At 36.8% G+C, this 13,177-nt stretch overlaps 1 protein-coding gene across 1 annotated transcript in view; it reads left to right on the top strand.

The window, feature by feature from the left end:
- Positions 1 to 13,177, top strand: part of CRIM1 (cysteine rich transmembrane BMP regulator 1) — a 196,659-nt gene that overhangs the window by 38,510 nt on the left and 144,972 nt on the right.

The raw sequence follows: 13,177 nt of genomic DNA, 5'->3' as shown, positions 1-13,177 counted from the left end.
TTAAGATAAATTTCTCTCATTAGTTAAGTCTGTTGACTTCAGAAGTCTTCAGATGCTTAACTGACTGCCTGCAAGCATTAGATTTTTGTTTTATTGGCTAAAAAGTTTTGTGAAAGCTTTGCCATCCCATAATGATGGTACCACAATGAAACATAGAACTTTTGTGCTCTTCAGTCTTTTTAGAGAACTGCATATGTTGGGTTTTTTATTGGTAGAGCTGAAATCATTATTTCCTCCTAGCTTTTTCAGATATGTATCTTGATGCCTCAAATCCCTGTATTTTAAGCAAATCATTACTTGCTTATATTACAGACTTTGCTTGTATTAACAAAAACAAAAATGCTTGCTAAAATACTTGTTGTCCTTACTGCTGTAGAGCTGTCCAACATTCTTAATTTACTAAGTTCAAACTCTTCTAGTGGTGTCATTCCTGGTAGAAGTACTCCATATTCTCCTAGAACTCCTCAAAAATAATTTATAGTTACTGATGTAGCTAAAGTGAACTGCAACAAGGAAAAAAAAAAAAAAAAGCTTTTGTAGGCAATTTTTATTAAACACTTGATTTGGAACCTCTGTTAACTGCAGTATGGACTGAAATAAATGAGATGCTGTCTCATGGTAGTATTTTGGAGGTTAGGTCACTAGGAACTTTCTTCACTTCATGAAGATTTAAGAAGTTGATTTTAAACTGGAATATAGTCATAACAAAGCATAATTCAACAAACAGAAAATCTAAGAGCTCTTGTATGAATACTGCAAAGCTAGGACTGCTTTATAGAGGTGGGTTTTTTTCCCTCCTATCTGAAAACATCTGTTCAGAAATCCTTCCTTTAAAGTGCACGGCCATATATAGACACACATCGATGCTTACCTGTAATATGTTTTTTTTCCTTTTGACTTTATACAAAGAGACTGAAAACAAATGCGAAAATGAGAAATGCAGTAATGCCAATTAATGAGAAATTTCATTTAAAAAATCTGTGGCATGGTGGAGGTTTTTTTCTTTAAGATAAGAAAACAGAGGAAAAAAACTAAATACGCAATGAAGTTGACAGCTTGAGACTACAGCAGTAATCAAAGAGAAAAGATTGAGTTGTAAGATCATGCTAATTGTTATGGCACATGGAAAGAAATCGGGATGTGTAGGAACAGAAGAGAGGCATTAATAACATGACTCAAGAGGATAACTGAGAAAAGATGGGTATGTGATACACAGTTTTGAGAAGAGGAAAAGGTGAAAAAAGTGTAGGGGACAGTCACCAAGAGAAATCCTAACTCTGTAGCTCTGATACTAGGTAAGAACAAGTCATAAGAAGGCTGTGTGATATTTTTGCTGCTCAAGAGGAGTTTAGAAGTAGTCTGTCACCGTGAATGGGAGAAGAAGAGCATCACTTATTATGGAAAGTTGTCTTTCTGGGCAATGAGATGAGTCAGTGACAATGAAAGCACAGAAGAAATGACTGAGTGGCATGAAGACTCTTCTTTCTGAGGCAGAGAGATCAGATGTGGATTGGGAATTAAGAGGATTTTGTCTTCCTTTTTTTTTTTTTTTTTTTTCTCTTTTTCTCTTTTTTTCCCCTCTTCTGATATTGACAGAAAGATGACATCTGATAGAAGCAAATGATATCAGCATGCTGGAAAGTCACTTTAGTGTTAAGTATCTGTTGAAGAACTTTTGACAGTCTAATGTTTTACAGATGTGTTCAAAAAGCATTTGATAAGACAGATACTATATAGTAGCAGAGTGTCATTTGTCAGAATGAAGAACCAGAGTATTTCCCCCTTAACTAGCTTGTTCCCAGAGTCAACACAGTGGTTGTGAACAAGCACTTGTACAGTTTTTGCAAATAACTGTATATAGTGGGGAGAAAAATATGTATGAATGGAGTAACATTTAAAGCAACTGTTCTGTTTTGAGGATTGGGTAGGTTAATTTGCATGAGGGCTTACTGTGCACTTCTGCAGTGATCCTCATGCAGTACCTGCTGGATTCAGTTTTTTTAAACATACAGTGCAGTTTAAATCTAGGGCGCTTTGATACAGTCATCTGCTTCATTTCAGCATGCTCTGCTTCATCTATGTAAATTGGGCAAATACTCATTTGCTCTAAGTACATTGTTGAAAATTCAATCAAATTTCTCTGTGAAGCTTCAAAAGCTTACTCTTTTGTGTCAGATATTAAAGCTTTTGTCAGAAATTACAAGTAAAGCTTCTATTTCAGACAGGGTAGGGTAGAGTCAGCTGGGAGGATAGTGTCTTCATCTAAAAGACTGCAGCCTTGATCGTCCTATAGTAGGCAATATTCTTTAGCTGTGCATTGCAATTAGAGAAATTTTAAGAAAATATTGTATGCACATTTTTTATCTGCATTTTTTTCCTGATTTTTATCTCCAGCTAGTTATGTAAAGTTCTTAAATTATGGTCCTGGTCATATCCTTGCATAGCATGACATGAAAGTATAATACGCTCTAGGAGAAGTGTAATGTAATGGATAGTATTACAATCTTTGTTTAATTAATTATAGCCATGTTTTTGCAGGTGACTTCTAGCTGCTAAAATTTGATGTCAGTACAGATTCTATCCTGTCTTCACCTGAGTTAGACTTTGTACAAGTTTATTCTCTCGCTTTCACACTCAACGATGTCTTTCATTTTTTTTTCTCATTTTTTGGGAAGCCATGCAGGTTACTCCCCATTACCTGATTATTTTTATTCTCAGAGATAATACCAAAAATAAAAACAAGACTTGTATTTATATATAGTTTTAGGCTGCAGGGCCTCATGCTTAATGGGAAATGTTTTAATCAACTTTGAAATTTGAGATACACAATTTCTGGCTTCAAGCTTGGAACCTTCAAGTCCTGTTCAGTTACCCTTGCTAATTCCATTTGTGAAAATTCTTGGCTTTCCTAGGTGTTGTGTGTTTTTTCTGTTGTTGTGCTCTTATACAAGCTAAATGCTTGTTTCCTTCCCCATTTAATAAACTTCTTAATGCTTCTTTGTTAAGAATTTTCTTTTTAAGCCAATATTGTATTTTGGTGACAACTTTATGTCAGTCTTTTTTTTTCTTTTTTTTTTAAGCATTGTCTGAAAAACAGAGTGCCCAGATGTAGATGTCTGACTCCATTTCATAGAGAAATTAGATTGAATCATTTTGAGCTGTCTCTTTGAAAATACTTTCCTTAACAATCTGTGAAGAGGAGCCTTCATTCTTCATTCCCTCAGTTTCTCACCTTGCTGTGGTGTTGTCTGGGCTATGCTCATGTTAGGCGTATTGAGCTTATTGGGTGTCTTCAGATCAATAACTCATACCAGTACTGTTCCAGTGACATGCTGTTTTTATTTCTGGAGTCTTTATTTAGAATACAGGCCCTTTTCTGAGGTTTATTTCATCTCCAGTGACCATTTTCTCATTTACTGGTATTTCTTTTTTCACTTTCTAAATAGCTGTAGTTGCTGATTGCTTTAAAGTACATGTAACATACTGTATAGATCAAAAATATAGAAATCCAAATTATTTTTAGCTTTCTAGATTTATAAAATAACTCTGTAAATGATAGTAATATGTAACTACCCTTGAATACTTCAGATCCTTATATGATCACTGGGTCACTTCTGATTTTCAGTCCCTAGATGAGAAAATTTCAAAAACTAAGCAAGAAAGTTTATCTACATAAAGAATAATTAACTATTAACACTAGGGAATGCTGAATCACCATTAAAAGATGGTCTTGTTTTTATTTTCCCTCATCATCATAAGGTATCATCGCATCAACCTTTCTTATGTAGCTAAGCTTTTATAGCTTTGAATTCCACAGAAATTCTGAATTTCAAATGTGATAATGTCAGTAAGTTTAGCATTTGAGATGTCTGTCACTTACCTAAAAATCTGGTTTTCATTTTGAGATAAAGCAGGTGTAATACTTAGAAAAGGCACTTTAAAGGCATGAAATCTTATGACGACTTTGTGAGGTGTCCTCATTTTAGACTGGTAAACTGTCTTACATCAGCTCACACAGTTCTAAACAACACAGACTCCATGTTGTGCTGATGAACAGACTTTGCCTCTCTGTCCTTCAGAGGTTGAGAATAGGTATGTTTTCCCCTCTGTAAAAAATAAATAAATAAAATATCTAGCTAAAGGAATAGGTAGGTATAACCTGTGCTTGCTCACAACTTTGTGTGCATGTAATGCAATTAAAGGATTTTTATCTCTACCCAGGTACAGACAGAATAGTTTAAGAAGGAAGATTTATGTGCATAGATCCTTTGTACAGCCTTCCTTCTGGAAGTTGCATGAATAGAGAAGTCCTCTTGTATCTGTAGTCTTCAAAGTGTACTAGCCAGCAAAATTAGGTATTGCAGATGCTTGTAGCTGTTTGGCCTATTTGTCAGTCATCTTGCCAGTGTAGCAGAAACAGTAAGTGTTCACATTGTGAGTGAAGTCCCATTCTTGTGTAACTTGCCATGCCACACTAAGTTTCAGATGTTCTGCTGTCACTCAAACTGCACAGTTTTGGATGCATGTCTTGAGCATGCATTTCGTCTCTGGCTACTATTAGTAGTCTGTCTTTTCTTTCTGGTTTTCTTTTAGCAAAGGCTCGTATGCAAGAAATGTGTGGCAGGCGAGAAAGAAATTACTGACAAGCCATCTCTTCTGTCCAGCCTCCTAATGCCTCAAGCCACTACTTTCCTTTTGTTTCTTCTTCATTACAGTTAGGTGATGAAGTTTGTTTTCTAGATTCTCATGTACAACTCCATGCTATAGAAATGTAACTGAGATGGAAGTGGATAGGCTGCTACTTCCATGATGACCTTGATTGACAATTGTTTTGCTTCCTGGTAGGTGGAGCCATAACACTTAGTGTAAGGACTCTGTTGTAGGCTGGAGGAAGAGGAAGACTGCAGTAAACAGAACTGCCGGTGAGTAACAATCCTCGTCCCCTTCTGTAAAAGTCCTCAAAGATATACAGGGGTGGTTTTGAAAAAACAAAAAGTGATTCTAGATGAAGAAAATGTATCTGTTTCTGGATTTCCCAGGAAGCTTTATACATTACTTAGCAACAAACCTTAAACTCTTGAAGGGATCAGAGCAGCTAAGAATAGTTGTTCCGCTAATGATGGTGCTAAGGGCCCTTTGAATCTGGGAGGCTTCAGAATCCTGAGAGTTTGGTCACCAGCCTGTCTTTGGATCTGAAGAGCCCAAATACAATTTTATACAGTTTCTTAAGAGCAGGAAGCTCACGATCGAGAAAAACTATCTGACAAAATCAGATGAAAGAACACATTTTCCCTCTAAAAGGAATCACAGCATTTCGAGGTTTTCTGCTATTTGACTGTATAGTATTTGGATGTGTGTTAACTCATATTTATTAATTTAATTGCTTCTGATACATATTTGGGGCAATGAGTTTCATTCCAATACTCCATTTTTTAACATCTTCAAGGTTACTGGGTGATAGTGAGATAGACTTGAGGGGGGAATGACATTTTGATGTTTGCATATTAGTGTCAGTCTAATCCATAGAGCATTTGTTTGCACTCTGAGGTTGAGAAGAGTGTAACAACTACCTATATTGTCCATCCACATGTGAGAAAAATGAGTGGTACCACTTGAATTCAGTTTCTGTCGCCCTTTGTATGTTCTTGCAGAATAGGAAATGTCTTGATGCTATATGATGAGAACAAGTAGTTTTACATACATCATCAACGTTACAGCTGTCTTTCAGCTTTTATTTCCAAAGGAAAGTACATATATGTGGTTATTGTGCTAGAGCAAGCACTAAAAATTGACTGGAAAGGTTTCAAGAACCATTCTGATCACATGCTTCTACGCTAAGGTTGTCTCTGGCTCCTTAACTTCAATAATGTCTTAGAAGTTAATGGTAGTACATAGAAATAAATTCAGTTGTAGTACCTTGTGAAAACGTTAATATAATTTACACTTAATATAAGTGTAAATTCAAAAGCAATTTGCAGAAGACTCATTGCCATCATTCAGAGTAGCAGTAAGTTGGGGTCAGTTTGCAGAGCTAGTATGGAAGCTTTCAAAAACCTTGAACAGAGTTGGTAAGGTACTACTAAACCTCTGCATTGACAAGGAAATTTGCTTAGGGAGATAAAGTTTTACATTGCTTGTTGAAATCTGCATCAAAACAAAGCAACAGTGCAGAGTTATCACATGCATTTACCTTAGGACCTGGGGTATTCCAGGTTTCTTTTTACAGGCTAGCTAAGAAAGGTTTCATTATTAAATTAAACTGCTTATCTTTCAACAACATTTTATTAAGTATCAGAAATGCTGGAGGATGAGATGCTTGTCATGTTAACTGACTGTAATCATTGCATATGACAGGCTTCTCCTTGACCTCCGAATTACATGAACACATCTTTGTAATTCTTTCTTTAAAATTGCTTAGTTGATGAATTCAGAATTTAGTACTTTCCTCGCGTGTGTTGTCATCCACTTTTGCTTACTAGAGTTAATTTTGGCAAAATTATTGTGTTATGATGGATTTCTGTCCTTACTGCCTTGAAATAATCATCTTAATGGTTAATCAGACTTTCTTTACTTCAACTCTGAATTTTTGGAGTGTGGTTGAGTTGCTGAGCAGACACAGAAAACCAAAATACTAGTTTCTCCATAAATGTGACAGAATTTGCTATTTGCAAAACATAATCTTGCTGCTTCAGTTTATTCATCTGAAAAACATTTTATGGATTTCTGTGCAGCTTAGTAAAGATTAGAGAGTGCCCATATATCTTAGTATCTCTAATAACATAAACAATGAGGTTAAAGGGCCAGATTTGCCAGACTCCAGAGAGAAATACAGTTATCTCATATTGATTTTAGTGGGAAATTCCATTAGCAAGGTTACAGGTGCTGAAAGGAAAATAATAAATTAGAACTGTTGACCTAATTTTGGAGTTGTGCATGGTTTTAAGCAATCAACTTGTATAAATTTCCAAATGCCTGGAAGGACAAACTTCCTGGCTGTACCTGTTAAGTAAATGGTTGACTTGTAGCAAACTAAGGGCTAAAGGCATGTATGTCATAAGTTGCATGATGTCCCTCTCACAAACAGGCTGTCTGTCCCACTAAAGCTGCTGGCAGTTGGTCCTGTAACTGTTCTTGGTAGAAATGGTGCTGTTGCTTGCTGTGATACATGTAAATACCACCCATACCATCTTACCAGTTTTAACTGGGAGATAGGAGCAGGATGGTCAGCTGGAAAGAGCAAATGGAATCAGTGCAAGACAAAGGCAGCTCATCTGTATGTTTTGTCCCTTTAGTATTAAGTATTCTCACTTCAGTAGAAAATACTAAGTATCCTTAATCACTATCCTTTCTCTTCCCACACATCTCCCAGCTGTTCAGAAAATTGTAGTGATAATATTTCTGCAGATTTTTATGCAAATTTTCTTCCTCATTCCACTGTTCCAGTTTGTTTCAGGAAAAACAAGCAAACAAACTGTATTTCCTCATTCTGGCAACGGATGATGTTTCCGTCTCAGAGGAACTATCCGTGGATTTGATAAATGATGTTTGCTTGTGTGAGATGCCCCATATGGAGATGAGCAGAAGATATTAGCTAGGAAAGAGTATATGACCTGAAGTGAAGTGCCGGTTACTGATACTCCTTTGGATGCACAAGGAGATAGATAGCTTTTAACTAATTATAGTTAATGATAGTTGTTATAAATTACACATACACTCAAAGCAAAAATCCTTCAAGATGAGAAATCATTTTAGATACATAGATCATACTGGGAATAAGGGAAAACAAGACAACTTGTCAATTACTAAAAGCTTCTGGAAATAAAGATGAACAGGTTTACAGAAAAGACTCTGTGAAGTAGTTGAGTGGTAAGCAATGAGATATATTACTGCAATTTGAGTTAAAGCAGAAAAACTCTGAAATTTTCTGTAATGAAGCATGTAACCAACCTCATAAGAAACCAGAAATGCCCACTGTGACTTGTATATTGAGCTGAAAGAACATTTTGTTTGAGAATAATCTGGCAGCTCACCAAAAGGATTGTTTAGTTAAGTAAGTAAAAGCAAATGAAGTAATACATCTTAAAATGCAGAAGTCCCAAACTGCTTTCCAGTCAGCCTGATCCAGTATTTGACCACCCATCCTGCTGTGAAGAACGTTTTCCTTATATCTAATTGGAGCATCCCGTGCTGCGACTGCGCTGCCTCTGGCCCTTCAACTGTGCACCTCTATGAAGAGCCTGGCTCTCCTTTCTCTGTAAGTTGTTGAGGACAGCTATTGGATTCAGTTCAGCTGTCTTGAGGCTAAATAAAACCATTTCTCTTTGCTTTTACTTGTATGTTATATGCTGTAGCCCCAGCTCATCTTTGTGGCTCTTTTGGAATTGTGTTTCAGTCTTGTACTGAAGATCCCAAAACTGTGCGTAGTACTCCATCTGTAACATCCCAAGTCCCAGATAGAGAAGAATGATCATCATCTTCAGCCTGCTGGCTATGTTCTTATTAGTTCAGCCCAGTATGTGGTAGCCTGTGTTGCCATAAGGATACTCTGCTAATATCCAAGTTTTTGTCTACCAGGATCACCAGGTCCTTCTCTGCAAAGCTACTTCTTAGCCGGCCAGCCCCAACCTGTACTGCTACATGGTGCTCATCCTAGGTACAATGCTTTGTTTGCTGAACCTGAGAAGATTCTTGTCTCCCTGTTTCTCCAGCTTATTGGGATCCTTCTGAATGACAGCCCTGCCCACCAGTTTATTAGCCACTCCTCCTGATTCGATGTTTTCTGCAATCTTGTTAAGACTGTGTACTGTCCCGTTGTCTAGTTTAATGAAGATGCTAAACAGTATCAGCCCATGAAGAGCACTGTTAGCAATGGGTCACGTGCTGGACTTTGAATTTCTGACCATTACTCTTTAAGCCTGGTAGTCCAGTTTAATCACATAATCACTCATCTTGCAGCCTTCCCATTCAGTCAGTATCTTGCTTGCTTGGCCACAAAAATGTTGTAGGGACCCATGTTGAAAGCCTTGTTAAAGTGAAGGTGAACAACATCCACTACTCTGTCCTAATCCACGGAGCCAGTCACTTCATAGTAGAAGGTGCTTAGGCATGATTTATCAGTGGTGGCTGTTTCCAGTCACCTTTTCTGTGTGCCTGGAAATAGCTTCTAGGATCATTTGCTTTGTGTTTTTTTCCTGGGGACTGAGGAGCTGATGCTGAGTGACCTGTAGTTTTCTAAACTCTTCTTGTACTTGAAAATAGGCATGCCACTTGCTTTCCTCCAGTCTTCAAGTCCCAGGAGGCCCAACAGTAGGCCTCTCAATGAAGGATCAAAACTAAGGAGACAGAGCACCTTAACCTTTTTCGTGTCTTTTCATTACAAGGACCGCTGTCCAGTGGGCAGCCTACCCTTACTTTCCTTAATCTTCTCTTTACTACAAGCATACTCTACAGAAGCCCTTCTAGTTGCTTTTGCACCCACTACCAGTTTCAACTGCAGCCAAACTTTGTTGTTCCTAATTCCATCCATGTTTGCCTGGGCAGTGTCTCTGTATCTATCCTGAGTAACCCAACTTTGCTTCTGTACACTTCATTTTGAATTTGAGCTCAGTCAGGAGTTCCCCATTCAGGAAGCATCTGGGAAGGCTTAGGTTGTATACTGAATGTAACTCTGCAGGCTAAGACACACTTGACTCTTTACAAGAACAACAAACTTTAACCCTGCTGCTGCAAACTAATTCTTAATCAGCATTAATACCTCAGAGAAAAACATCACTGTTACCTGTCATAGTTTCCAAGGTATTAAGTGCTACTTTACTACTTCTCCTTGATGAAGATGCATAGAAAAAATAAAAGAGAAAAGCTTCAGAAAATTTGATGAATTTTGTGTATAAAACCTTAAAAAAGAATGCATGTCCAGATGAAGCTTTCTGGAGTTATTTTCTATTAACATTCCTGAGTGTCTTTGTTTTTTTGGTGGGTTTTATTTTGAGCTGAGAAGAAACCATTTTAATCCAATATAGTTGTGAAAATCTGCAAAAATAAATTATTGACAGTTGTTGCTGACATTATTGACATCATTTTCAAGTCTACTGTTAGACTTTACTAGGAAATTTAAGCATGCAGAGTGTTTTAATATCAATGCGATATGTAGGACATGAGCTGTAGAAAATTAAGACAAGTGGGAGATTTACCTTGAGGTTGGGCCTGTGACCTGTAAGCACGGCAGGGCAAAGCATTACTTCCCATGTTCAGTTCTTTGGCAGAAGCTTCTGATAAGAAGCATCTCCGAAAGGCTCTCTTGTAGAGATTTCCCACCTCACCTGTACATTTAGGGGAAGGAGTTTGTGCTTTGTACATATTCTGCACTGACTAGCTGATTCATAGCCTCTTTGTGGCTTTGTTGGCTAAAATTTAAAACAATACTGCATTTTTATGCCTTTTATATTAAGATGGTGTGCGATTGTTTTAACTGCTTTGTGTGTTGTACAATATTAAGCAAGATAGGAAAGAAGGAACAGCAAGAAAGATGACTTGTGTTCACTAGTTGTGATATTTTCTGAGTATTCACTTTGTTCTTGAGAAGTACTTGAGGAATAAGCCTACTTTAAATAATAATTTACATTAGTAAATCAAGTAGATATGAATAGTACACCTGAAACTGAAATAGTCACAGGAATTGGAAAGCAATTTAAGGATAATGAATGAATACTAAATACTGTAGTATTAAATGCAAGAGTAGATGTTCATTGGGATATTGCATAACATTGACAGAGTAGTACTTTGTAATGTCAGTGGTAATAAATCATACGAAGTGATAATTAATATTGTATATTTTGAATCTTCCACATGATTGTCAGTTGAAAGTTGTGCAAGAAGTAAAATATTTTTATAGGTGTCTAGAGAAACTAGAAATATACAAACAAGCTCTTCATGGAAATTTTGCATCCATATAGTCTGATACTTTAAGTGGGAACGAAAGAGAGGAAGAAATTTGAAACAATTATTGGAAAAAATAACTATGATCATCTAATGGGCAATGGAGTAGGTGAAAGGCTATATACAGCTATTTAAATAGCCATTGCATATTTGAGCAGGAATTCTCTGAAGCTCTGCAGAGAATTGTCATCTTTTTCATCTTCCTTCCTTTTCCATTTTTTTCTACAGCGAATGTATATACCTTACATCTCTTAGTGTTGAGATATTCACAAGTGGAAATTTTACTTCTGATAGCTCATAATTGTTGAAATATCATTAATTTTTATAAACAAATCACTACTCTTGTAGTAATTTCTATTGCATATGGAAATTTCTGCAGTTTCAAACACCTGGGAGTAGGGAGGTTTGGTTTTGGTTATATGATTATTGAAGATGTTAATTTTCCTGTACTACCTTATTTAAATTGAATTTAACATGAGAGAAAAGGCTGTGACACTTGCAGTGTCTCTTGTGGATGCTGCAGCAATATAACACTGCCGTAAGATAGATACCTACAATGAAACTTCTACTGGACTGCTTCAGCTTGCCTTCCGTTTTCTGTTTAGGAGGGATTCAGACGTGTTATAGTATTCTCACATTCATTTGGCTTTTTTGGGGGTGGTGGAAGGGGAGAGGGAGGGATTAGGTTTTAAGTGTTACTATGTCAGAATTTACCACTGAACCAGAATTGGGTGATGAGCAGATTAAGAATATTTCAAACAGTTTTCTCCTTTCTAGAATTCAGGAATATGACGGTCAGTGAAACAGGCAGGTATAAGTTCTAGGTATCATATTTTTAGGATGAAGAGGAACAATGTATATCTTAACTTTTTGACTCGGGTTGTAATCTAGTCTGATGCAGCAATGACCTATGGTGAAAGAACATCTTGGAAACTTCAGCATTTGGGAAAATTTGGCACTTTGTGCCCTTGAAATTAATTATTCATGGGAAATTGTGTTCTGTAACTATAAATTCTGCCTTCTGTGCTTTCTGAAGAGGAGCTTTTCACTCTACTGAATTTCATCTAAAAGTCATACTAAAATTTTTAGGTTCTGAATTTTTTAAAAGATAGGAATGAAAGGAGAAATTTTTAGTAGTGAAGTAGAATGTTTTGGGGATGACTAGTGAAGAAAAAAAGTAGTTGTTCGCTGTGTTTAGTTTAATTGCTCTTCATCTGCAAGTAATTCTAATATGTTGAATTTGAACTTCCAGACACCAAATTCTTGTAGTCTGACCTCAGCTTAAAATGATCCACATAACTTTAGCCGTTGAAATTGAAAATGTTAATAGTAAACCAATGAATATAAAAACTTACCAGTGAGAATACTGGAATACCTTAAACACCTTAACCTGTAGAACATGTTCCTTTAGCAGAAGCTTTAAAGTGAGATCTTACTCTTAAGACCAAAACAGGCGTTCAGGCTAGTTGTTTTCTGAATATATAATAGAAGTGAGAGTGTTGGTTAAAGAACTGGTTCTATATAGCACCAAAACCTTTCCTTAGAATAATTTTAATGTTTTGGAAAAAGGAGGAAAGTACTATTTGTTTGGATTTGGTTTTTGTTTTTTTTATACTTGTGATGGTTTGGATGCCTTGAGGTAGAACTATTCTGCTTATGATGCACTCATGGTGTCCCAAAATGCCTAAATTTTCTTTTTAAAGGTAGGTTATTTAAAACTCCAAAATACTAACCTGAATAAGCCAACTTGTATATCATGGAAGCTCACATCTGCTTCGTGAGATGTTCAGATTAGTGGTTTAAAATCAAAGCTATTTATTCTGTCTTTGAAGAATGTTCCTTCTCCTCTGTTTTGCTTTCCAACCAGGCGGTTTTCACCTGAGTTGCAGTGAATGCTACTAAATGCCCACGTGGACTCTAGGAAAATACTGTCATCTTCCTCACATCTGTGGCTTTTCTGTTGATCTGTTCTCTGCTTTCTCTGGAGTCTCCTGTTTGTAAGAATCTTGGCTTGCTGCAGCTCTGCCCACCTGCCATCTCTTCCTGGCGTTAACAGTAGCTTCTCTGGGCTAGATATGGTTAGTTGCTTCCAGGGGAAAGAGCAGTTTTTCTTTCATAAGGTTTCACCTGTTCAGCAGGCTGTACAAAGCAAACAGGCAGCCTTCCTCATGGCTACTCAGCCATACCAGTCTTAACCTAAAAATAACACGCTCAAGGCTGAGTGCTAAGAGTATGCCCACAA

Source organism: Rhea pennata, chromosome 3, assembly GCF_028389875.1.
Source record: "Rhea pennata isolate bPtePen1 chromosome 3, bPtePen1.pri, whole genome shotgun sequence".
Taxonomy (NCBI): domain Eukaryota; kingdom Metazoa; phylum Chordata; class Aves; order Rheiformes; family Rheidae; genus Rhea; species Rhea pennata.
Note: the sequence above shows the minus strand (reverse complement) of the source record. Positions and strands in the feature narration are given on the sequence as shown.